The sequence below is a fragment of the Diabrotica virgifera genome, chromosome 8 (genome assembly GCF_917563875.1).
Source record: "Diabrotica virgifera virgifera chromosome 8, PGI_DIABVI_V3a".
Taxonomy (NCBI): Eukaryota; Metazoa; Arthropoda; class Insecta; order Coleoptera; family Chrysomelidae; genus Diabrotica; species Diabrotica virgifera.
Genome location: NC_065450.1, coordinates 103,081,657 through 103,104,805, shown reverse-complemented (window position 1 = coordinate 103,104,805; position 23,149 = coordinate 103,081,657). Strand labels below are relative to the sequence as shown.

General features: G+C 34.2%; 1 protein-coding gene across 5 annotated transcripts in view; it reads left to right on the top strand.

Moving 5' to 3' along the window:
* Positions 1-23,149, top strand: part of LOC114341142 (afadin) — a 1,043,753-nt gene that overhangs the window by 879,824 nt on the left and 140,780 nt on the right. The window lies entirely within an intron of this gene.

Below are 23,149 nucleotides of genomic sequence, written 5' to 3'. Positions count from 1 at the left end.
TGCGATAGTAGCATTTTTCCTCTGCACAGTATCAAGAGCAACTGATATAGGTTTTAAAATGTTTAAATAATCTTGCGCTGCATGTTTAATCGCAATATTTGAAACTTTTCGGGAAATAGTGGAATCAATCTCCTTTTTATTTTCTTCGCAGATTTTTAATATGATGTCCCACTGAGTGACATACATCTCTAAGCAGTCGCCAAGGCTATTCCATCGCACATCGCTTGGAAGGACTAAAGCGCTGCCTCCTGCTTGACTGAATTTAGCTCTAGCCAAATGGTTATTTCGAAAATACTTAACAATTTGGACCACATGTTCTTTAACGTCTTTAACTTGAAAGTCCTTGCACAGTAAATTAAAAAAATGTGCAGAGCAGCCATAAGTTATAACTTTTGCGTTCGTTTTTTCTTCTAGTGTTTTTCTCATAAGTGTCATATTTGCGGCATTGTCTGTCACAAAAGATTTTACGGTACACTTGTATTTTAATTCACATGAAGAAATCAAGTCACAAACTATTTGAGTTAAATATTCTGAAGTACAGTGGAACCTCCATAACTCGGATTAATCGGGACCGCGACCGATCCGGGTTATCGAAAATCCGAGATAGCCGGAGAATATGGTAAAAATTAATAAAATACGGTATACTTACAGATAAACTCCGTTAGAATTGAAATAACATGAAATATATTTATAAATATGCACAGTACCTACTCATTAAAATTACTAAAAAAACACCAAACCCAAACGTAAGCAAATGGAAGCGAACAATACAAGACACACAATACTAAAGACCATTGTTTATAAAAGAATTTTTTAAATAGTATTTCCTAAACAATGCTGACAGTTTGAAATAAAAAGGAATAGATACTACAGACAGGTGGCTGTTGTTTCTGCGGCGTGTGCTATGAGTCATTTTTAATATCGTATAGTTCAAATTACACACATACACATTATCTCTCAAATATTATATTACATACATTTTTATTGTTGAAAGGTTTGTCTGATAATTAACTATTTTGATTGGAAATAAGCCACAATTAAATTGAAAAATACAAAATATTGAAAATCAAAATGTTTATCTGATGAAAATCGGTCCGGGTTAGCCGGACTTCCGGGTTATCGGGGCCGACTTATCGGGGTTCCACTGTATGTGGATTTCCTGATGTGTCTATAGTTTCGTATAGGAGGGCTTGTCCATCTTCAGTGGTTATTGTTGCACATATCACTGGTTCGTTGTGCACGTTTGACCACCCATCAATTGACATATTTACGGACTGTCCTGACAGGGAGGAGAAACATTTTTCTTTTTCCTCTTCATAGATTTCGTCCAAAAGACTTGTTGCTACCGTTTTTCTCGAGGGCGGTGTATAACCAGGCCTTAATAACTGAATGGCTTTTTTCACCTCTAAATTCTCAATACATCTGAAGCTCGAATTAGTAGCAAAAATAGCCTTTGCTATTTGTTTGTCAATTTTATGTTTTTCGGCAGTTGAAGTCCGCATTACAAAACTACTCATGGTAGGCTGAGTTTCGATCGCTTTCTTTTTTTTGGACTGGCTCAAAAGTTGTTGGACTTGTTGGTACTTTCGGTGGAGTTTTTCTAACATATGAACTATCCGTCACGAGTGAACTACAACTTGAGGCAGATGATGTGCTAGCAAAACTGTCAAGCGACATTCGACTCTCTGGAAAGAGAAAAAACATAATTGAAAGTTGAAATTGATTAATTGATGATATATTGATTGATATAGTATTGAATTATTGATTTTAAAATAAAGTGAAAATGTTTAATAGAGACGTAAAAGCAAATTTATTTTTTTAAGTTGAAAAAAATTAAAAATTAAGTAAGTATAGAAGAGTAAAGATAATCTTTAATTAATTAAACTGGGAAAGGTCGCGTTAAAAAAGTTACATTAAAGGCCACGTGTTAGATGTTAGATTTCACGTGTTAGATTTAGATGTTAGATTTCACCTAACATTTAAAAACAATCCTATCTAAAATATATATCCTAAAATATCTATAAATGAATACTTATATATATATATATTATATAGGGTGAGTCAAAATAATTGCAAAAAATTTAAGGACGTGATTCGTTGTTAATAATTAATAAGTATTTTCTTAATAAACATATAGGTTTGCATGCTTCCCCAAGAAGTTACATCCACTTAAAGTTGAGGAAAATAATTTTTTTTAATTTTTTTTCTCGAATATGGGTGATGTTACAATAACAAATTTTACAAGTTATTCCTATCGATAAATTGGCTATCTACAGGTATTTTTTTAATCGCTTTCTAATTATCTAAGGGGTTGAAACTTATAACCCCTAACAATTCTTTTTACAGAACTTTTTAACAGGACACAAATCGCGACAAGAATTTTCTCGCAAGAAGCGCGACAAATGCGTTGTCACAAGTTTTTGAGCCGCAAATTGTATTATAAATTTTAGACTTATACATTAAAATAATTAACAATAATTTCAAAGAATCAAAATGTTCAAATTTTATATTCAAATTTAAAAAATCAAAAAATCAAATAAATCGTGATTTTTTTAAAAAAATCAATGGTTTTTGATTTTTTTAATAAAAATCAGATTTTGCACCACCCTGGCTCGGATTGATCAAATCCTTTTAAAAACCATGAATAAAATTCAGTCTGTATTATCTGACAGATTTTTTTTTACTTCACAGATACAAATATTAAAAAAATCTATATCTATAAATGTGTAGGTCGGCACTGCCGACCCTGACCGGCCACAAATATTAAAAAAATCTATAGCTATAAATGTGTAGGTCGGCACTGCCGACCCTGACCGGCCGCCACTGGCATGTTTGCATTAGAATGGACGGTGGATGTAGTTTTTTCCGTTTGGGCTTTCGGCTGCGTACGTGCCCAGAAGAAGAACAGGAACATTTTAGAGTGTTTTGGGTGTCGGATTGGGGACCGTTGATAACTTTTGTTGTGAAGTTCCTGTTCAGTGAGAGTATCCTCTCAGTGATTTTGGGGACGTTTGAAATGTTATGGATTTCGTTGCTGGGATATCTCCAGTGCTTGTAGTTCACTGCACGCAGGATTTTACGTTCCGCTCGCAACAACGCGCGATTTTGAATACGATTGAATAGGCAGTAAAGGCCTGATTTGTATTCGATGACGGGTCGAATATAGGTTTTATAAGTGTGTATGAGAGTCTTTCTGTGTGTCTTGCTAATTGCCCCAGCGAGAGGATTAAGGAGTCTGGCTCTATTTCTTACCCTATCTAAAGTTGCCTTTAGGTCTGCGTCCCAGTTGAGAGTCTTGGTGAACAGGACTCCCAAGTAGTTAGCAGTCGGGCTGAGCAAGAGCCTTTCTCCCATCAAACTCAGTGGGTATTGGTCGTGATCATTTCTGATGATTTTGTGTGACACAGAGGGAGCGCGAAACACAATGGTTGTTGTTTTATTCGCGTTTAGTGTGAATCTCCACTTATTGCACCATTCTTCGACCACGTTCAACAGAGTCTGTGCTCTTCTATGAATAAGTGGTGGGTTATATCGCGAGGTTGTTGCGAGCAGAGCCGTGTCGTCAGCGTACAGGAACAGACGAGTACCTGGGATATTTTGATTAGAGAGGTCACTGTTGTAGATGATGTACAACAGTGGTGCTAGGACTGAACCCTGGGGGACTCCAGCTTGTGGAGTGAAGGGGGTAGACTTGTGATCGCTTACTTTTACTCTGACAGTTCGATTGTGAAGGTATGAGTGTACAATTTTGGTAAATTGTAATGGTAGCCCGATGTCCATAAGCTTCCGAACAAGTCCGTCGTGCCAGACCTGGTCGAAAGCTTTCTGCACATCTAGAAAGGTGGCTATGGCGAATGAACCATCGTTGATGGTTTGAGTAACTTTAGTTGTGAAATCGATTAATGCATGTTTAGTAGATTTACCTGACTGGAATCAATATTGATATTTTGGAATGATGTTGTGGGCTTCGAGAAAGTTATTGAGCCTTTCTTTTAGGATTAGCTCAAGAACTTTTCCCAGAGTGTTTATTAAAGAGATAGTTCTATAGGATTCCACGCCGGTTCGGGGTTTGCCTTTTTTCAAAAGCATGATAGTGTTAGCCACTTTCCAAGGAGTAGGGAAGTGGCTGTTTTTGAGATATGCATTGAATATTGAAGTAGTTCTTGAAGACAAACCGACTGTTGTAGCTGTCAACCATTGCAGCTACCTCCCAAAAAGGGCGGAGAGATAGGTGGCAACCTACTTCGCATGCTTTGAAAAATGAATTCGAAGAAGAAGGTCCTAGTGGATTTTTGTAATAATTCTTCTTTTAAATAGAAGAATGTAATAAACGTACAAAATACCCTGAATAACAAAATAGTTGAGGGTAATTTTCCAGGAACCTTATATTCATTGAAATACATAATAAAGTTGGCATTTAAACTGCGAAACAAGATACCGAGATAAAATAAGTTTATATTTGAGATTTACCGAAACGGATATTACGGCATTTCTACTGCGCTACTGAAATAAAAAGAAAAAAAGCTTCTGGGGAATATCATTCTCCCGAGAGACTGTGGATTACGACGCAGGTATAAGGATCTACGGCCATCTGGAAAATTCAGTTTTCCAGATATATTACAAGAGAATTTCGCAACTTAACAGATTTGTTGGAAATGGGAAATTGTTTGCTTTAAATTAGGGGGCAGCTATTCAAATAGCTTACAACGGAAGTTTATTACTTACCTTTTTTCTTTTAAAAGTGCACTGATCCGTGTTAAGATTTATTGATGTTGAGAAATTTGGGACTGTATTTCTCTCAAATATTTTACAACGTTTTGTACACTTTTTTAAATATATAAACTTTAGTCTATTTCGTTATTTCTAATACTATTGTGTCTAGCGTGTACTATTTATAGTATGATACAATTGATCCAAAAAATGCATAACCCGGACATCCAAACTGAAAGTTTTCCTCCAACACCAAATTGTTCTATTTGGTCCACATAATGTTCAGTAAAAAGTTACACCATTTTGAGCGTCGGGTTTGGGGAAAAGGTGGGGGAGAAGTCGGTAAATTACTAGTTTTGGTAAGTTTTTCGTCATTATTTCTAAAACTATGCGGTTTAGCGTGAACAATGTTGTATACAAAAATGTTCTACATTAAATTTTAAGCAAAAAATGTGCATAATCATTCTAAAACGAACGGTTCCAAAGTTACGGAGGTAGTATATTATAATTGTTAAAAAAAGCCTGACCCCGTCATCCAAAATAAAAGTTTTCCTCTAACACCAAATTGTCTTATATGGTCCACATATTGTTCAGTCATTAAAATTGAAACGAAAAAGGTCCGATGCATAATTGTTCTAAAATCAACGGATCTGGAGTTACGGAGGGTGTAAAGTGGAGGTTTTTCATTTTTTGGGCAAATTATAATATTATTACTGAGGAAACTAATTTTTTAACAGGATTGTGTTTTCTAAATATAATTTGCTATTTCAATGGCCGGTGGTATGTGGAATGTTATTGAGAAGCCCTTGAAGGAACGTCAACCTCACCACCTTCAAGAGGCTTCTACAGGCCTAGGCCATATAAATCTTTGGTACGAAGAAACCCACTCTGAACTTTCTATGGACATTGTCGCACGAATATCTTTTCAACAGTAAAATTTTTGTTTCAAATTTAATGTAGAACATTGTTGTATAGAATATTGTTCACGCTAAACCGCTTAGGTTTAGAAATATTGACGAAAAACGTAAAAAACTACTAATTTACCAAATTCTCTCTCATTGTGAAGTTGGGGGTTGCTAGACGAAGACACTACCCCGAACAAACAAACTTATACTTTTTACAGAAACTTTATTCTTATATAATTAAATGTACAATTACATTACGTTGACCTTGAAATAGGTCGGGGATAACCCATTTTTCGGTAACTATATCCCCCGACTACGCGCTAGAGAGTGCAACGACGTCTCAGGTACTCGACCTTCCTATTTATTTCTGTTATAGTTAAAAACAGTGCCAATATGTATGACCATATATGATGAGGTACTATACGTATATTAAGAATGACGTGTGCTTTCTTTGCAGTCTTTCAAATGAGTTCAATACTTTGAACTTTGCTACTATCGTAATAAATTATACAAATTGCAATTATAATATTATGACCTTATTTTTATAACAAATAAATTAGGAAAATTCCGTGAGGGTTGTCGTGTACCATCACATCTCTCTGGGCGGGGAGAAGATGAAATTGAATTTCAGCAACAATTTCCTTTCATCTCTATTTTATATTATGTATTTATATTGACTGACGTCTCTCCTTTATAATAAAATTAAACAAACATTTAATAATTTTTAAGTTCATGAATAACCTTAATATTAATTACTACCCGATAAGAAAAAAATGAGATATATAAATATTTACACTGAATCTTAAGTACTAGTAAAAGTCTTATGGTGGACTATTATTACACTTTTACACTATAACACTTTTCAGTACTTATTCTTTTTAAATATTATACAGCTTAACGTTATTCTTATGTATGACTACTTGTTTACCCTTTTTCTCAATAATTACGTGAGGTATTTCATCTTTAATTACGGAATATGGACCAGAAAACAAAGGGTTAAGTTTTGAGTTTCGCTAATTTTTTATTAATACCTCATCTCCTGGCTTATAAGTTATTTTACTCGTTTTGGCATCATATACTTTTTTCTGCTGTGTTTTGTCTGTGTTAGTGTTTCTCTGGCCTTCTTTGCAGCTACTTTTGTAGTCTGTATTTCAGTTCCATGGGATAGTCGTCAAAATTATACAAAGGTTCTATTTCGTTTTGAACATTTGTCGGCAGTCTACAGGTTTTTCCGAACACTAATTCGAACGGTGTATAACCCGTTGCTGAGTGTACTGAAATGTTAGATGAAAAACAGAAATATTGCACCTATGTACTCCAATTTGTAGGGAATTTTGATAGTTGTATCCTAAGATACGCATTTAAATGCTTATGAGTATTTTCTAAAGCTCCAGTTGTCTCGTGGTGATATGCTGTGGAGTTTAGTTTCTCTATTTGCAATAATAAGCATGTTTCCTTAAATAGTCTTGCCATAAACTCTGAGCCTTGGTCTGTGACTATTCTTCTGGGTACTCCATACCTCAGAATAAAGTTTTCTACCAATGCCTTGGCTACTGTTTCGGCTTCTTTGTTCTTTATTACATATCCTTCTCTTCTATGTATTTACTTAGCTCACATTGCAGTGTCAATATATATCTATCCCTACTGCCATCTATCTCAAATGATCCTACCAGACCTATAAATATTGTGTCGAATGCGCAGGTGGCAGTCGATGTGATAGTTTGAGGTTGTTTGGTTATGATACAGTGCTTATCCCTTTGGCAATCGTCGCATCTCTTCACAAAGTCCTCGATATCTTTTCGTAAACTGTTCCAAAAATAATATTTCCTTATATTTTTTTACATTCTATTTATTCCAGCATGCCCTCCTGTTGGTATCATGTGAAAATCGTTAATTATAATTCTTCTTAATTTTTCATCTGCTATATTCTGTTTGTCTTGTACTATACATATTTTGATATCTTTTTCTTTAAATATTTTAGGATCCTTTCTTATCTCTTCAATAATTGGCTGATTCGTATTATTCTTTACTAGTACTAGTTCCTTTATATTCTTTTGTGCGCACATTTGAATCAAGGCTCTCAACCATGCTCGTAGCGCAGACGTTGATCGAGGTTCTTGATATCTCGAGTTTCTCAACGACGCTCGTAGTGCAGACGTTGATCGAAAATCTCGAATCAGATAAATAATGTCGTCTTCTTCGTTATACAATATATGTACTACTATCTGTATTTACTTTAGCAGAATCTAGCTTCATTGCTTTGCAATCGTCCTTGTCTATCAGTTTTACCAATACCGCACTTTTCGGGAATTTCAACAATTCGACTACGTCTGGTTGATCAGTTCATTCGTCATTCGGATTTGTACCGTACCAAACGGACACAAATACATTACAAAAAGCACTAGTGTGCAGAAGAGGTGTACCGTACCAAACGGACACAAATACAATACAAAACAAAACGTCGATCGACGGAACGAAGGTAAAAATAGAATACCTGAGGAAAATTACAAAAATAACTCTAAAAGAAGAGAAACATACAGAAACAAAAACTGCAATAGTACTAACGCCAGGAAAAAACGTGACACAAAGACGTACCGTGACAAAAGGTACAGAAATATAAAAGAATACGAATCACAATCACAGAACACGAAGATGTACCGTGATAAAAGTTACAGAAACACAAAAGAAAATAGCCGTCATGATATTAGCAGGTATCGAGAGCAAACTTACATTAATACAAACGAAAACAAGAAGAAAAATTATAAGAATACTAATAAATATGACAGAGAAAATTATACGAGGAGGAATCAGTATGTAAACTATACAAACACGAATAAACATGAAACATGTGAAAGAAGGACTTATCATAATAAGAATAGAGAAACAGAGGAGCACAGCAAGCTCAACAAGGAAGAAGAAACAAACAATGGACTCGGGTGACTTACAACCACCGTGAGCAACACAAGAATTCAGTGCCTGATGCAAATTTTTTCGGGAATGTATGCAAACTAGATAGGGATTGACTTTAAGGGTTGAAAACTAAGTCGTGTGGGATGATGCTAAGAGGTATGCCTAGGGTGGTAGTACGGATCCCACTCGGTTGAGACCTGCATATTTAACACGACAATGGATTGTTTACATCAGCGGTGCTCAAACAGTCGATCGCGATCGACCGGTCGATCGCCAAAGTTTTTGAAGTCGATCGCGATTCACGGAAAAAATACACATGGAAAAGATGGAGTCTGCGCTAACTTGTGGATAATATGAAGTGCCATGCACTTCATGAAGTGCATTATCACACAAGTAAAATTAAGATGAAAAACATCTTTAATTACAACTCTCTGTAGTTACAACGTTTTATCAAATGTAAATGTGAAATATAGTATATTGTACAACAAGTGAGAAAAAAGACATATTTCTCACGAGCGCAGAAGTTTGTTGGCACAAGGTAAGTGCCGCAAATTAAGCGAGGGAGAAATATGTAATTTTCTCATGTGTTGTACATTGTACTTTTTCTATGGATGCAGTTTTGTTAAGAGTTCAAACTTAAAAATTAAGTAATTTAGGTGCTTTTAGGTATATTATATGCATAAATTGAAATAAAATACATAATATATGTGTAGGTTAGGAATATTCTTAAAATTATATACGTCATTTATTAAAAATTCTAATTAACCCTGGAGCAGTCGCGGTCACTTTTGTTACGTAAGCAGTCGCTCGTAGAGAAAAAATCTCACAATACGAATTTAAATACGAATGTAAAACAAATTTCTATTTTATAATATTTTTATTTAATTGTTATGTTAACAATATCTATTTCTAACAATTTTGAAGCTAATTGGTTCTCACCAAAGACATAAATTCCACAAAAACAAAATAAAAAAATTAAAAAAATATTTAAAAAAAATTAAAAAAATCCTACGCATTACTACAATCTTCCTTAAGGCACTTACGAGTGGAAATTTATGTTGCAAAAGTTTTCATCAAGTTATCACGGAAAAGGATAAAATGTTAGATTTTTTCTAACGGCGCGACTGCTCCCGGGTTAAGAGTTATTTTTGAACAGTTTTGAAAGGGAATTCCTGGTAAGTTTTGCTTCAACACATTTTTTTTTGACAATATTAATTGTGTTTATATTGTGCATGTTACCATGGAAACCGCGATCATATATGAAAAACCGTAGGACAACCAATGAGAAAAAATATTTCTCACTGCAATAGCCGACTTTTCTCACTGCATGAGAAATTTTTCGTTTTGGATGTATGTAAGTAGTGAGAGAAGTTGCACATTGTGTAGCATCCATAGAAAAAAGTTTTTTATTTTCAATTTTTTTTACTAGCAGTCGATCGCTGGACGCTTGCAGTTTATGTGGTAGATCCCATGCAGTGTAAGTCTCAGCACCACTGGTTTACATGATAGAAATAAACAAACGGAACTTGGAATTATGGAATTAGGATATATATATATATATATATATATATATATATATATATATATATATATAAATATATTTCATCTATTTGATTATATATATTTTTTAAATCAGCTATAACGTTGCAAATGGAGGGATTTTTCCCCGCCCCAAGGAATAATCTACTAACTATAGAAAGTAGATTATTATTTTACACTTCTCTACAAAACTTATACAACTCTTGTATACAACTACAGGGTTGATAACTTAATACTTCACTTATGGTCAGCCAAAAGTACAATATAAAGGTGACCGCAATAATTAAATATTCTAATAATAAATCGTCTAATAATAAAAATCAGTAAAATAACTTTATGTAGTTCAAGGCTGGTTTGAATTAATAAATTAAATGCATCAGCGTTTAGGAGACTTTACTTTACAAATACATAAATATCGAGATTCAGCAAGAACAGTAAACTATATCCTATTTGTTTGGATGAAATGAAATACAATAAATAAACACAACGGCGAAGCATATAAGTTTATAAAAATAGTCCGAGAGCTAGTCGCACGATCTATAACATTAATAATAAAATAACTAATAATACAATTCGATAATAATAATAAAATAATACAATTATAATACAACACTTAACACATTGAAACATATATCCATATCCCACTCAATACCTTTTATTTACCTTTACCTAACCTAAACTTTTATTTGAATGTTTTGATTTAAATTCTGATTCAGATTTAACTTTGATATTATTACCTAAGGTGTTGCAGTTGGAGAATTGTTAATTTGTTCAAAGACTAGTGTCTTTTCATCACACATTATATTAATTATACTAACCTATTATGTTATAACTACTTTATCATGATCATTGTAAACTTTGAGTACTGAGGCATTCGTTATTACGTATTTCGCCCGGGCAGTGTGTCAAATATCAAACATTCATCATTCATATCCGATATTTAACAGTATAATTTTATCACCCCGTATATGACATGAACCAATTTGTTATTGTATATTTACATGTGCGGGTCTCTAATTTAGTTCACGAATTGTAAATTGTAAACAATAATTCGGGCAATTGCGTATTTAATTTGATGATCGAACATATTTCTTTGTTCTCAATATTTTGTAAACATACTCAGCGCGTGGCCTGACACCAATATTGGTGCCACCGCTGAGAAATAATATACATTTTAGAATCATTCTCTAGAATCAGTTCCACCAAGCTACATGTGCCTGTAACTTCACTCCTTCGAGACAATTAAAGGTCTCCCGGGGTTAGCGTGTGGTAGTGATTTGACAGTCCATTCGTCATTTCCTCCTGATTTTTCGTCTGTGCTCTCGTCATCACTAATACACTTTTCTCTGTGTCCTTATTAGTTGCTTTAGTTCTTCTGATGTAACTTCTATTCGTGATAAGTCGTCCGCTTATTTGCTAATTTTCATGATTATATCAGTTTGTATTATTTTATATATTTTATATATATTTTATATTCTGTTTCTAAATAAATGCATATAGATATTAAGTTACAATACTCTACTGTATGAAGTCCTTCGCTATCTTGTTTACTCGTTCAATATTTATAGAGATACTCCGATCTACATCGTTGTAAAAGCTTTCAAATGCTGTTTGTATATACATTATACTCAGTTTTATTTTTTAGTAAAAGAACGTTCACCCCGAAAATTATTGTATATCCAGATATAAAAGTTGCGGATATCACTCCTCGGGGAAATTCGTAATACATAGGCGGTTTGTTGTGTAATGTATTTTTATGATGTGTAATGTATGTACGAGAAGAAAAACGATTTTCAATAAAAACAACTTTAATGTTTATATCGTTTATTATTTCAGCGTTACTGACATTAAATCAATACATCATGAATGGACCGATCAAACAAAATTGAAATTTATTTAATACACATTATGAGTTTGTTAAAAAATCACTGGAATCAATCCTCTTTCATATCTTAACGTATGTTAATGTACATTAGTTGGAATAGGTTCTAAATAAAAAATAGCTGAGTACATGTGTAATATGCATGCCTGCCAAGTGTCATTTTAAAATATACAAGTATAAAATGAGACTTTACAGAACCAACTCTTAAGATAAATCCATAATTAAATAACAAGTTTCCAATAATAGTCAACTTTGCCAAAACAATAATCTTCTTAACCTCATCAACCCCTAGAGTTATTATCGGGGTGGTTTATTTTTATTTTAGAAATAGTTTTTTTGCACCTGACATATTATTTACATAGCTGTTTTGAAAAATACATGTTGTGCGTAAAACGAACGTGCAAAAGGGACGATAATTCGCTGGTACCTATGATTAATGTGATTCCTAATACATTTTCAGTAAAAATATTATCTTATCTTTGATAAGTGTTGGCGATATAATTTATTTTTATATGTGTGTCCGCGAAGATTATAACTCCCAAAACATTTAAGACGAAAATATTTAGTTCTTATAAGATGCCGACGAAAACAATTATTTCCCTTTCTGTTCTCATGAAAAAAATAATTTCTGGAAGATTTGTTGAACATTTTAGTATGTAATTATAATTTTCGTGGACCCACAAACAAAAATGATGTTTTTTGCTGATACTCCGCAAAAAATAATTTTTTTTTCGCTAACACTTTATTAGGGATTAATAATTTTCAGAATCATATAATCGAAAATAATATTCTTCGCGGCGTTCATTGAAAGTTATATTCTTAACGGCATTTTTCGGAGTTATACTTTTCGTAGGCGGCGGCGAATTAACCACCAACACCTGAAGTTACGACAAACGAAGAAATAAACATCGACGAGGGAGAGGTAAAGGAAGCATTAAAAAAATTAAAAAATAGAAAATCGCTAGGAGAGGACAGAATATCGAACGAACTCTTTAAGTACGAAGGACAAGATCTAGCTAAACAACTATCAAAACTAATACAAAAAATAATAGAACAAAACAGAATACCACAAGAATGGAGATCAAGCATCCTAATACCTCCCTTCAAAAAAGGAGACAAATCGAACCCGGAGAATTACAGAGGCATTAACTTATTAAACACAACATTAAAATTAACAACCAAAGTGATAACAAACAAATTAAATGAAATTAAACCGTTAGCAGAACAAAAAGGTTTTAAGACGGGAATATCATGCACTGACGCTATATTTATAATGAGGCAAGTTCAAGAGAAATCGTTGGAAAACAACAAACCGGCATATTTATGTTTCGTGTATCTTAAGAAAGCATTTGACAGGGTCAAATTAAAGGACGTTATCGATTTGTTATACTCAAGAGAGGTACCTCTAGGAATAATTAAAACGATCGAAAACATCTACAAGAACAACACAATAAAAATAAAAGTGGACGATGAACTAACTGACCCAATTGAAGCCGGCAATGGCATAAGACAGGGGGATTCCTTGAGTCCTATATTGTTCAACCTGATCATGGACGAAATAATAAAAAAAGTAAGAACTAAAAAGGGATACCAAATGGGAGAAAAACAACTTAAAATAATCTGGTATTCAGACGATGCAATACTAATCTCTCGAAGTGAAGATGATTTACAACAAATTTAACATGTTAATTTCCTCAAAAAACACAAAATGCATAGTTATAACAGCAGATCCAATAAGATGTAAATTGGAGCTATAAGGTCACATAATAGAACAAGTGATGGAGTTTAAATACCTAGACATCACAGCTACGGAAGGCTCGAAACAGAAGTGGAAGATAAAGTGAATAGAGCAAACTGAGCCTCAGGTTGCCTGAATGACACAATATGGGGAAATAAAAATATCCGAAAAGAAATGAAAGGGAGAATTTACAAAACAGTCATCAGACCAATAATGACATACGCCGAATGACCACATAAGCCGAATGACAACAAATAGTAGTAAGGACAGTGAGAGACGGTTCCCCAATAGGAAGACGATCAGTGGGAAGACCACAAAAACGATGGAACGACAACTTACTAGAGGCACATTGAAAAAACAGACAGTCATATCTTTACAAAAAGAAGAAGAAGAATGTTGTGAAATCTTACAGCTTGTTATACAGTTTACAATTTTTAAGATACTTTATTGTTTTACTAAGGTCTTGTATTAAAGCTTCTTTCAGGTGAGGTTGCATTTTCGCTGTCAATCTTGCTGTTGAATACACCGGACTAATTATAATGTTGTACTGAAAATGGTATTTGGTAGTAGTGTCACGTCGGCTGAGGGTCCTTGGAAATGATGTATCCATGTATGAATTTTGTATGGCCTAGCCGCAATCTGTTGAGGACTACTTGGTCATGTATTTGAGTTGGGAGTGGTAGTAAAGCAGAAGCAACATCTGCTTTGATAATTTTTAGTTTTGTTTCTGTTTGGCTCCACTTTTCTTGCCAGGTTTTGTGGTGGGTGGGTTTTTATTAATGTTTTTTGGTCTGAAAATGGTATGTTTTGCAGCCGATCTCTAGCTCTATCAGCCGCTTCATGCTTCATTGCCCATTATCCCGACAGGGGATGGCACCCATAAGAATCATATGTTTTTGCCGCGTGTTTGGGCATTGTAAAGTAACGCATGTCTTTTAATTGTGCTAAATTGGCATGAGTAGTATACATCTGTATCTACAATACATCTACAATAATTTTGTTATAGCGAATACATTGTTTAATTTAAGAGAGAATTGAGAAATATATCCGAGTGCCGGCATAGGATCAAATCACAACTCACAACCCAGTAGTGACCAAAATTAGGCTCAAAATAAAAATAATAAAACGTAGAACGGCAGATGCACAAATCGATACAATTAATTTAAGGAACCCACTCATGACACAACGCCCGACAGATGAAAGTGATACAAAATAGTTATTCATAAAGACAGAAATAGATATATTAAGTCAAAAAATAAATTCTAACACCAACCAGAAAGAAAAAGAAACAATGGATGACAGAGGAAATTTTGGATTTAATGAAAGAAAGACATCAACATAAAAACAGTAATAATGAGATGTACCTACAAAACAGTGGATAAACAAATAAAATAGTAACGAAAGTAATCATTAACTGCAATTTCTCAAATACAAGAGCAATAACAGTAAATATACTATTTTGGAAGAAAATATACATAGGTTTGTTTTATTTCTTCTCAAAAACTTGGAAATAATAAGTAATTCTTATTTCTAGTTAAAAATAACTTGAAACTTTAAAATAGCTTTTATTCATCTTTGTGAATTATCGATTGTTGATTTCTGAATACTACTTTTTCACTGTAGTCTTTTCCAATGTTTGTTTAGTCCGTGAAGTTTTGGGTGGTATTGTGACTGGATACGAGTATGTCATTATTGATTGAATTGTTTGTCTATGCATAGTAGATTTTTGTTATTGTTGGGCCTATACATAGTAGGTTTTTGTTATTGAAAAAAAAATAATATGGTCATTCACGGCTTGATAAACGAGATAAAACACCAAAATACAAGAAAACTAGCAAATACATAGCATATATTTGGTGAAAATGTAGTAATGAAAAACAAAGGCAAATATAACCAAAATAGAGACCATACCGGTTATAGACAATAATGATAATATGGATAAAGCAGAAAGTGCAATCCAACAAAATATCAGAAAAAGAGTCTACGAAGAAATATTATCAAAATCATTTCATTCAGTTAGCAAACGAACTGAAAACGGAACAATAGGATTTTTTTGCGGTGTTGACTTTTGCATGGAGCTGATGTAAAAATATTGGTAACAATAAAATATAAAACGATGGAGTGGAAAGAAAAATGAAATGACTAGAAGAAAATATAAAGCTTTTTAATACAAGCCTATTGTTTGTATTACAAGCTTCATATTAAAAATCAATACAAAATAGATAAAAGAAGAATTGTGTTCAGTGTACAATGGTATAAGTGACAGTGATACCTATACACGGGACAAACAGAGATTATATTTGAGAACAAACTAACACAGAAATATTGAAAGCATAGGACACAAATAGAGGCACCGACCAAAGAGAATATTCTAAATATAATAAGGATTTAAAGCACAATAAAAGTCCTGAAATATCCGAAATAACATTAGAAATGCTAAATGAGAGTGGACAAAAATTAAATGCAGATTTACAAACTTACTAAAAAAGTATGGAAAAAATATTAGGAAAAAGCAAGAATATGTACACAAGAAAGCAGACAAACTACAGTTTGAAAAATATAGAGCAATAGCGCTTTGTAAATGTTCGATAAAATACTTAATATTTAAAACTTAATACGCAAATAGGATGAATGTGCATGCTGAAAAATTGTTAGGCAAATACTAAGCAGGCTTCCGGCCAAACAGATCAGTAACAGACCAGATATTGGCTTACAAAGAACATAGTCGGGATTTTTATTGGGAATTAACCACAATTTTAGTGGATTACCTTTATTTTGACGTTTCGATGTTCACTTTGGAAATCGGATAGAGAAATCGCGAAAGAGATGCACCATTCCGGCCGTCTCACTCGCATTCGCATTGACGGCCGCCTAACTAGTCGCTTAGCGCTCATTGTTAATAATTAAAAACAACAGCTTAATAATAAATAATGTCAAAATTTTCTTCAGGATCTTGTAGGGGGGGCTTTACAACATTGATTTGGTCACTTTCCGACTTTCATAATAATAATTTTTAATCGAGTTATTAAGCCTTAAAAATGGCCATTTTCGCGTTTTTCAAATTTTAAATCGCATATAACTCGACAACAATCAATTTTAGAGAATAATCACACTAGACCTTTTTTGCTCATAATGACCTAAAGAATCTAAAAAACATTGTGAAGAAATGAAAAAGTGAAAAAATTGATTTTTTGAATTTGTTTAAAACATTGTTTAAACAATTTTCCGGCGGCGGTACCTCCTGGCACCCTGTGGATTTGATATAAGGACCTATTAATTTTGAGTAAGTTTGTGCAAAAAAATCGAATCGGAATAATTTACCTGGACAATAGGGATCGTATCATCTGTATAAACAAAAAAAGTCTTTTTCTTGTTTATATCTTTCTGTTGTCCGTTGTATATTCTACCATTTCACCCTATTTTATTAGTCTATCCATGGTGATATTAAATGACTCCTATTACTCCGGTCAACTTACACATCCGAGGTTACAAAAATTACCATCAAGCTGAAAATTGACAGGATTGTTCAAAATACCATCATAAATGAAATCTAAAAATTCCTCATAAATCCGACCCGAGTTAAACAATTTACGCGGGGTCAAAGGTCATAAAATATAGTTTTTAGCGATTTTCAGCGAAACGGTAAGTTTTATCATAAAATTAGTTCTAACAAAAAATATACATTAGATAATTATCTATATGTCTTATTACTTGTTTCCTAGGAGCCACCGTTTTTGAGATACACGATTCAAAAAGTTGTAATCGTCATAATATGCGCACACGTTTCCACACCACCTTTGAGGTAGTGTGTACTTAGCGCATTTTTTTAACGTGGTGTCCCTAGTAGGCCTATTCCACGGATCTGTTATGATTCTGTTTAATTTGTAGCTATTGAATAATTGATATTGGCAAGGGTTACAAATAATAAAAGTTATAAAAAGCGGTATAAATTAAAAAAAAGGAAATTTATCCAGCTGGTTCATAATTTTCTAATACTTCTGCTTCCTCTTCTCCTTGTTCTTCTTCTTCTTCTTGTTCTTCACCTTCTAGTTCTTCTTCTTCTTTTTGTTCTTCTTCTTCTTGTTCATCCTGGATGCAAGTAAATTGCGCCAATAGTGACACATCGCATGGCTCTTCGATAGAATCAAATGAATCCTTAATTGTTGGTGATTCAACATTGGAGCACGACCGGTTTTGACAATTAGTGCATGCTACCGAACAAAACAGTCCAACATTTTTGCAACCACATTTAGCGCTACATCCCTTTTACAGTTGCCAAAAAACTTTTTTCAGGAGTTTTTCCGGTGCAGCAGGTGGGAGTAAAGTTTGAATTGGTTCTAATAAACTGTCGACTAATTTCCATCCCCAGTCTTTTGGATCTAGCTGATAACCAAGCCACACTTGAACTTGGTAATATACCCGAAAAAGATGTTGATCAGCAGCCGCTGAGGTTGGAAAAAGGCAAGATAACTGCACTTGTTTTTTATTTCGAGTATTTTTAAAGAAACAGACATATCGAAACTTATCTAAGCGCGTAGTTTTTTTAGGCGCTCCATCCATAGAGAGAAGAAAACTAATTCTGTTGGAAATAACTTCTTGTGCAGTTGAATTAGTTTTTTTAAAACTTCAGCACATTCAAGTAATATATTAGGTTTAACACGTACTTTCACTCCGGAGTAGTACTAGGCTCAAGACTAATTAATACCTCTATCTCATCTACCTGAAGGATTTCGCCACCCAGGAAGATAACGGTGTTATTTGCATAATAGTAAACAAACTAAATTTGCATAAAGTTTATTGTATACTGAAATGCTTATTAGTACTTATCAATAAACATTTTGCCTAGAAAGTTGGCTTCTACTATTATGTTCAAACCCTTCTGAGAAAAGAGTAGGTAGAGTGATTAGATTAGCCGACGTACCGATAGAACGTGTTTATTCCGACAAAATCCATCTTCACAAATTAAATGCACAAAGATGCATAAGTAAGAAAAATTATTATAATAGTTAATACTTTGTCATATCAATTTACTATTTTTGTTGGGAATAAGCCGTAAAATTGAAATAATAATTCTTATTATTTTCGAGTTCCATTCACTTTGTAAAGATTTTTCTGTTGGCACTGTAATATAATACAGCTTATACATTGCATCCCTCGGTAGACCGTAAGCTGTATAGTAGAAACATTATCATATTTATAATATCTTATATTATTATGTGTAATATAAGTTAAGTTGACCGATAGAATATTATGTTTACTTGTATTACAGCTTCAGTGATGTATATTATGTACGTGGTGTACTATACTAATACATAATTTATTATGACGATTAGAACTCTTTCAACTCTTTGAATAGTTGTATCTCAAAAACGGAGGCTCTTACGAAAAAAAGTATTAAGATATTTTTTATAGATAATTATCTAATCTACATTTTTTGTTAGAACTAATTTTATGATAAACCTTACCGTTTCGCTGAAAATCGCTAAAAACGATATTTGGTGACCTTTGACCCCGCGTAAATCTTTTAGCTCGGGTCGGATTTATGAGGACTTTTTAGATTTCATTTATAATGGTATTTTGAACAATCCTGCCAATTTTAAGCTTGATGGTAATTATTGTAAGCTCACTCCTATTTTTGAGTCTAACTAGAACGGTCTATATAAAATTATTCACAAATAATTGACTGAGCATGTATTCCATTTTTTGATGGAATCTAGTTTACGTTATATATTTTCATATGTTTAATAAAAAATAATAGAACATTGATTTCATTTAATTTCCTTCTTTTTTATCATCCTACAAACGTAAAAAGGAAACGGTTTTAATTAAACGACACTTTTGTAGATAATTGTATCACGATAATCCCACACTGAACACCACGTTCTCTATACGATTATAGGATTCTCTCTAGATTTACTGTCATAAAATATCGTCTACCTCCTTTGATCTGGGTATTAGCGGTATGCTTCGTTATTCCTGTATTTTTTTCTATTTCCCGTTGATTCTATCAGCTACCGTTGGGACTGAGGGACAGTTCTGGTTAAAATATGGGCACGCGTGTAATGTTCAAACTTTATTTCAATTCAAAACAGATATTTAGAGAAACGATTTCCTCCAGTTTACTTTTTCAACGGGAGAGTTCACTAAAAACTAAATTTATATTCAGCATATTTTCAAAATTTATACTATGGAATACTTACATGTACTATGATTGTACGATAGGGTATGTACCCAGTGGCGTAGCTGAAGATTGGGGGCCCTCTCGCGACAATTTTTGTGGGCCCCCGTATTATAAATATAACGTCAACTAATAACAGTATAATTACAATATAATTACTAAAATATGTGCAAATGACAATATTTGGCCTTTCTTTAATTAGTCTTCATCAGTTAGTGTTAATAAATTTTTTGGGAATAGACATGGAAACCTATTATACTTACATGTCTCTTAATCCGACAAGCCTATTAATAAGTTGTTGCGATATTATATCTAAATTTACATTGAAAACATTAATTTCAAATTTTTTTTGATACAAGTTATTTTTTCGTCGCAGCTGAGCTAATCGTAATTTTTTTTTATAACGTTTTATCCGTTTACTTTTAAATTCCGGTATAATACCCCACTATTCTGCTATTCCTGCTGCTTCTGCTAAAGTTTCGGAAAACAAGTTTCTAATTTCTCGAAGATTATCAGGATTTTTTTTCAAAAAGTTAAAAGGTGACCGTTAACTCTGCCATTTCAAATTGCAAAAGTTTTGATGATAGATTTACATATAAAGTTATGTACTAGGTATTTTAGATTGAATAGTAATGTTAACGACAAATTCAAAATTATTCATATGCTCTAATAATGCAGTAGCTTCTAATTTTTCATCGTTTTTCAAGTAGCAATGAAATTTTCGTTAAAGATTTGATTACTTGTCGGAAAGCTCGAAGCAAAGCCATAACAGCATCTTGTCTGGACAGTCTGGATGACCACCGGGTTTCACATAACCTTTTAAATGTTGGCAAGTAACGCGATGAATCCAAAGTCATAATAGTACATAGTACATCCCATCTTTTAATACTTGCACTAAAAGAACACATAATCTTTTAATTATATCTTAAAAAAACCAACTCCTGTACACCAGCAACGGCATCATTCAACACTGGGTTCAGATTATTCAGCTTATGGGATTCACAATGAACATAGGAAGCTGTTTTTCAACGTCAGTTATGCGCCTTTGTATGCCTGAATATACCAGAGACATGTTAATAATAGACCAGTTTAGTTATATGCCACTCAATGCATCGGGGTGTAACGCCAATACCAAGTACGGTGGTCTAGCTATCTTTGTCTTTCGTGCGAGTGTGAGCGTATCTACCAAGAGGTGGGAGTAATGAAACGACACAAACAAAGAGGCGGCGCCATCATATGCTAGAGAAAGAAAGCTAAGCGCCGGTAGAGAGAGATAGATAGACCACCGACCCGAACTGCTCCGCGTTACGCTATTTGTCGGAACTGACCTAATCTACTTGTTATTATATCTATGGAATATACACCAGTCATAACGCTTGCCTTGCCCCATCATACCCCTTTCCTCTGCAGTTGTGTACGGAAAGGTGATTTGTGTATACATTTACAAGGCCTTCTTCACTTTGGTCTAATATGCGAATAAATCCCAAAAAACTTTCAACATCTTCTGCTTTGGAAGGTAAATTATTTTCATCACAAGTTATTTTTACATACCGGAAAATAGAACTAAGCTGATCGTGGTTTGAAATATCATGAGTGGTCTTGAGAATTATTGAATAAAAACAACTTTTTTTAATTAAATTAATCAATTTGTTTTCAGTCTCTTGAGCCAGCAAATTTATAACTTCGTTTTGTATTTGGGGGCTCAAGTAATTTGTTTTTAAGTTATTGTTTTTATCGATTAATTTAGCTAAAACATGATCATATTTAAAACCACCGACAACAAATTACCTTTATGGGATTCACTTTCATCTAAGCTACCAACATCCAACATGTCCACGAAACGCTAAATTGCATCCGGAAAGAGTTTACGTCAATTAACCGCTTTATTACTTCCTTCCAAATTCCCTACTTTGATGCTTATTAAGAAAATATGTTTTGGTCTCAAATTTAAATAAAGTAGAAGCAAAAATCTTGAAGGCTTTAAGGGGTCCCTCCTAACGTCGCCCCCCTGCCTTGCGGGCCCTGCGGGCCTGTCAGCTACGCCACTGTATGTCTCTTATACTATTGTTGTTCAATTTGTAAGTACGAGAATGTAGACGGCCACCTTGTGTAACTTTGCCCCACTTCGTTCTACTTCCATTCTCTGTTGGTCTGGCGCGTCCGAGTCAAAGGGATCTTTGTCGGTATCGCACCGCTCTTTGTCGGTATCGCACTTCCTCGCGGAGTAGAACGAGTGTGTAGAGAGGGTACTTCGGACTTCGGTCAACTTTGGCGAAGTAATTTCGCCGAGAGTGTGGAGCCCGCTTTACGACGGAACGGGGCGAAACTGGGAAGTGCCGAGGACGTGCGATTTCCATTGTTCTGCACGCCGTGCCGTTCACGTCCCGGTGTAACATAAATCAGCATTTATGTTACACCGGGACGTGGACGGCACGGCGTGCAGAACAATAGAAATCGCACGTTCTCGGCACTTCCCGGTCTCGTTCCGCTCCGTCGTAACATAAATCAGTCAATGCTTTTCATATCGGACGATCCTTCAACGTGCCCCGTCCCGTCCACGTCACCGTTGTAAAATCCGGCTGTATGTTACAACGGGGAGGTGGACGGGACGGGGCACGTTGAAGAATCGTCTGATATGAAAAGCATTGGCTGGCTTACCTTACGACGGAACGGGGCGACACCGGGAAGTGCCGAGGACGTGTGATTTCTATTGTTCTGCGCGCGCCGTGCCGTCCACATCCCGGTGTAGCATACATAAATCAGCCTTAAGGCTTATACCAGGCCCGCAGTCGTCAGAGATTTGATCTCTAAAAATGAGACGAACAAGCTGAATTTTTCTGAGAATGTAAATTTTGGGATCCCAAAAAGATGCAAAAAGTTTGCCAGTCCTTCCCCCTGGCTTCCCACTGAAAACGTCCTCTCCTAGGGGGAAACGGAAAACATCAATTTACCAAGAATCTGTATGCCGTAGAAAAATATGTTTCAAACAACAAATCTAGCTGAGATCATTTTGAACAAAAATGTTTATTAGCACTTTTTGTGTAGAATAAGCCGTTGTCTCAGAAAAAATGCTCGAGGAGACCGGCGATTTTGAATGTCAACTACCCACTCGAAAACACTTTTTCAAATACAATTTGTGGCATTTTCATCTCTGACAACTGGACTATGAGCATTTTCAGTTAGAATATTTGTAGCTGTGAATATATCATATTTGTAGCATATGACAACCATCAAAATAAAGTAATTTCACTATATACCCATTAATTCGAAATTTTCAGATCAAGTTA